Source organism: Vombatus ursinus, unplaced genomic scaffold (assembly GCF_900497805.2).
Source record: "Vombatus ursinus unplaced genomic scaffold, bare-nosed wombat genome assembly UNPS02014832.1, whole genome shotgun sequence".
Taxonomy (NCBI): Eukaryota; Metazoa; Chordata; class Mammalia; order Diprotodontia; family Vombatidae; genus Vombatus; species Vombatus ursinus.
In genome coordinates this window covers 15,654,572-15,659,606 of record NW_020954610.1, presented here as the reverse complement: position 1 = coordinate 15,659,606, position 5,035 = coordinate 15,654,572, and the positions used below count along the sequence as shown (strand labels likewise).

General features: G+C 44.9%; 1 pseudogene; it reads right to left on the bottom strand.

Annotated features, from left to right (window-relative positions):
- Positions 1–3,684: 3,684 nt before the first annotated feature.
- LOC114026065 lies at positions 3,685–4,792 on the bottom strand (annotated as a pseudogene).
- Between the last annotated feature and the right edge of the window lie 243 nt (positions 4,793–5,035).

Genomic DNA, 5,035 nt, shown 5'->3' with positions numbered 1-5,035 from the left:
AGTCTTCCTGACACCAGGCGCAGTACTCTATCCACTGTACCACTTAGCTGCCCCAGACTGTCATCTAATAACTGTAAATTGTTATAACTTAGCTGCTGAGATTTAGATTCTATATGAAGAATAATAAGATCATGGGACCACAGAATTGAAGCCAGAAGGCCATCCAGTCCATAGCCCTTGTTTTACAGGTGAGAAAACTGAAGCTTGGGGAAGTCAAATAACTTAACTAAGGTCAAACAGGTAGCAAATGTCAGAGGAGGGATTTGAACCCACTTCCTTTAACTCTAGAGCTCCCTCCATTTCCTGGGTTTTGTATTTATTTATCTCTGTATATTTCATTCCTCCCTGATTTACCAGTCAAATTTAAATCTCTTGAAGGCAGGGACGACTTTAATATATATAATTACTTCAAATATCCTTTTCTCTTTGATTGCATAGACTTGTGAAGTTTGCCCTTCACTGGAGTCACTTTGGGGAAAGGGACAAAGACAAGAAAAGGCTCTTTGGTTTTCCAGGTGCCAGAGTACTTATTTACATGTCCAAATGGACACCAAACAAAAGGTATGGTCATAGCTGGGGACCTAGAATAGAGGGAGGTTTTATAAAGACCCCTTTAAAGCCATCCCATCAGGTTTAAATTTTGGGTTTAAAATGGGATTTATTTATAGAAGATTTAACCATCTGCAACTAACATGCATCAGACTCATTAACATTACTAAACATTCATGTATAAATTCCTAGTGCTGCTTTGTCATATAGTTGAGTTTTCCTTTTGGGCTGAGCAGGCCTGGTAACTTTTATTTTCCATTTAGCATTAAAATAATTAAAAACAAAGTGTGTACTGTAGAAATGCAGCAAAAATGAAGTCTTACTCTAAAAGAAGATTTTTTTTCCCCTTTGAATGTTTGGAAAGACAACCTCTTTAAAACTGAAAGAGCTGGAACTAATTCTCGTTTCACTGCTAAACCGGACCATAGAAATGCTTTGGATTCTCCAATGGCAGCAGAGCTAGGACTACTGGGATGGCCTCAAGGAATCATCTCCCTGCCTCTTCAGTAGACTCACCTACTTAATTGGACCAATGCGGATAGCCGGAACTGAGCTCATCTGTAGGCTGAGTAGATGGCTGTTCCTTTTATATGATTTATGATCTGAGGTATATTAATAAAGTGCTAGCCTTGGAATCAAGAATTGATTTGAAGTCCAACCTTTGACACACATTAGTTTTGTGATGGTGTGTCAGTCACTTAACCTTTCACTGAGCCCAGAGAGCTTTCTTTTTTTTTTCTTTAAATTAATTTAAAAAAATTAATGAGCAATTATTTTTTTCTCCCTCTCCCTCATCCCAACTGGGGAAGAAAGGAAAAACAAAACTTTTGTAACAAAAGCCCAGGTAATTTTCTAAGAGTATAAATTCCAAGAGGACTCTTCAGTCTGTACGATAGAAGCAGTTTCCGTGACAGGAGTACCTTACACTGATAAAATCACAGGTCTGGATCTCCCCAAATAATTGCTAGTTTCTATATTGTGGTTTAAGGTTTACGTATGGTAGTTCATTTGATCTTTGCAATGACCATATGAAAATCTCCATTTTACAATTGAGGAAACTTGGGCTGAGAGAGGTTGTGACTTATCCAAAGTCTCAGAGCTACTAAATGTGTGGAGCAAGATTTAAATTCAGTTTTTTTTTCTGATTTCAGGTCCAAAACCCTATCTTCTGTGTCACCTAGCTGCTTCTAAATAAAGCAAACACCTTTAAGTTGTTACTGCCCATTCTTTGCTAGTTTTACTATAGTCAGTTGCAGGAGTGGTGAAGCTGTGGCCCTCTAGGTCCTCAAGTGCAGCCTTTTGAGTGAACCCAAAGTTCACAGAACAAATCCTCTTAATAAAAGGATTTGTTCTGTAAAACTTGGACTTAGTCAAAAGGCCGCACCCAAGGACCCAGAAGGCCATATGTGGTCTCCAGGCCACAGGTTCCCCACCTCTGCATAGTGTCTAAAATCTTATGTCCACTATGGGCAACAATTCAAATCAAAAATGAATTTATGAGAGAGTTTATATGCTAAACATTTACCAACCATTAGCATATTAGCTCAAAATAGTTTTTTTTTTGCATCAACAGAGTTTAATCACCTTCAAACAGATTAAAAAGCCCTGGTTAACCCTCTCCCCACTAAAGTCATCTCCACAGGATCCCCTCCCTGGTTTAGAAAGGGAGGGGAGAACATAGACTCTCTCAGAAACACAGCTGCATTTGATACACAAATCCTTATCCCTGAAGCGCAGCTGAGGGCTGGAGAAAACCGGTCCCCCAAATGCCGGACGGGGACCCAGTCCACCACTGTGGGGTGGGGGGTAGGAGTGGGGATCATCCTGGGCCTCTGCATTAACAGAGGCCAGCAGAAGTGCTGTGAGGGTTAGCCCTAAGGGAAGAGGGCGAAGGAAGGAAACACTGGCCAAGGCCTATGAGTTAACAGGCAGGAGGTTTCCCCTTCTCACCCGGCTCTGAAGCCATTCCTTTGTGCCTCAATTTATTCATTTGTGCACTCGAGACCACTGGAGGCCTCATGGACTGAACTTGAGGGGGGGGTAAAGGGGTAGCATTTATGAACACTTGCAAAACCCCTTGCAGAAAGGGAGGCACGAGGGGGCAGGTAGGTGGTGCAGCGGATAGAGCACTGGCCCTCAAGTCAGGAGGACCTGAGTTCAAATTCGGCCTCAGACCAAACACTTGACATGTACTAGCTGTGTGACCTTGGGCAAGTCACTTAACCCCGATTGCCTCACCCCCCAAAAAAATAAACAAACAAAAAAAAAAGGAGGCACCAAAGTGCAGACTTTTTAGCTGTTACTGCTCCCAAATGGAGCAAGAGTCTGAATAGAATTATTAGAAAAGGGGGGAGAAAGAGACAGAGAGAAACAGATAAAGAGAGAGACAGATAGATAAAGAGAGAGACAGAGAGAACAGTGGAGTTGTAGCTATTGGCATCACACAATTTCTTACTGAGGGTGGCACAGACATTACAAAGTTTTGGGTTGGGCTATGAAAACTGCAAATTGTTAACTCACTAACTATTGCTACTAACTTCTATCTGATTGAAAAAGAAGGGGGTCGGAGAGGTAGAGAATGGGGAGGGAGACTGAAGAAGGAAACTACATTAATAAATACAAGTGTCCAGAAGGATCCCACCCCACAGGCATGAACTGGCATGGCACCAATGGCACTAAGACTTTGCCAGTCACAGCTCTGTCCCATCCCCATTCCTCTCCTCCAATTAGGAGGTGGAAATAGGGCTCAAATTGCTTCCATTTGGGCCCTTTGGGGATTCAATGGACAGAAGCCTGTGAAGCTATCTCTGGTCCAGGGACAAGTAATGGGATGTCAACAACTCTCCCTACTTCCCTTAACAGAGCCAGAGAAGGGACCCAAAGGAAACTCGAGGCCAAGGCCCTTGAAACCCAAGTTTCAAGCTACTATATGTAATGGACATCACTCTGCTATTTCCTAGAGTCTAGAAAAAATAGCTTGTTCCAATCCGGAATTAGGTCAACAGGGACCAAAGAAAAAAATGGCAAAAGGGCTCACTTGCCCTCTGTCTCAAGGTTGTCTTCTCCCCCTCAATCACTCTCCACTCTCATTAAAGAAAAACACAGGTCTCTCTCTTTCTCTGCTGTGCAGAGAAGCTACTTCTCAGCTCCAGAGGCCTCCTGGGGAGTCTCTGGGGACTCTGGACCCTGCTGGGCCAGAACACTGGACTGCATCTCCTCAGGAGCACAGGCTTTCAAGGGAAGCTCATTCAAGCTCAATGGCTCTGTGGGGACCACTGGGCTTTGTGGAAATGGGCTGCTGCTGGCCTCTTGAGTGCTTGAGGGTCAAGTCCCACTTTCTTCCAGTGGCAATATGCCCCGTCGATCCAGCACACTGGGAGGCAAGGGGCCACACAGCACCTCACAGCAGTTCTTTAGGATGTTGCCATGACTGTATGAGTTCTGCACTCGACTCTTCCCTGTCCAGGAACCTTGAATATCTTCATTGGTTGTCTGGTTGAGGGCCACAAGGAATGTATGGAATCCTGTCAACCCCACAACAGACCAGAGGGTGAAGAAGCAGATGAGTACTTCCAGCACAATTCCAGGAGTTTCTTTTAACATCTCCAGGAAGCCAATTTTCAAGGACTTGAAGGCCACGTAGACTATGTTGAAGGTGAAGACGTAGATGGTGAGGAGGGAGAGAGAAAGGATGAAGAGGTAGAAGTAGTGGTAGTTCCTCTTGCCAGCATAGTTTCCGACCCAGGGACAATGATGGTCAAAGCGCTCCACACAATTGTCACAGAGGCTGCGGGGGGGGGGGGGGGGGGGGGGGTGAAGATCTTGCATGTATAACAATACTTTAGTTTCATGATCTGGTTGTTGATCTGGAAATTCTTGATTCAAGGGGGCGGACGCTGACCCTGTGGCACCGTGCCATTTCCATTTCAATGAAAGCTGCTTCATCTGGCAGGGCCCGGGGAATCACACCGGGGTCACTGAAGCTGGTCCGCAGCAGTGTAGCCAGGGAAAAGAGGAAAAGGACAGCTGCAAAGACAGGGATGGCAGGAGACAGCTGAAGGGCCAAGTAGCGGCACTCAAATGCAAAGGAGAGTGTGCAGGTCCCCAGGAAGAGGAAAAGAGTCAAATAGAAGATCCCCTTCTGCTGGGCCATCATGACGCATCCATCACAGCAGAAGGTGTTCCTGCCTGGGAGCTTCTCCCACTTCCAAGTCACCTTGTTCCTCACCACCATCACAGACATGGCTGCAATACACCTCCTAAGCTTGCCTTCAGTGACAGGAGAAATATGATTTGGGTCAAGTCCAGGCTCAGAACCACAGATGTGGTGGCACTGTGGTTGCTGCTTCTGTCAAGCCAGATGTCACCAAAAATCTGACTTTCAACTCTGGCGACTGGGACTGCGGTGGGATAGGTGGCGCTCTCCTCCAGGAGGGAGAGAACCAAAATAGTTTTCAAAATAAAAAATTATTAGTATCTTTTTCTA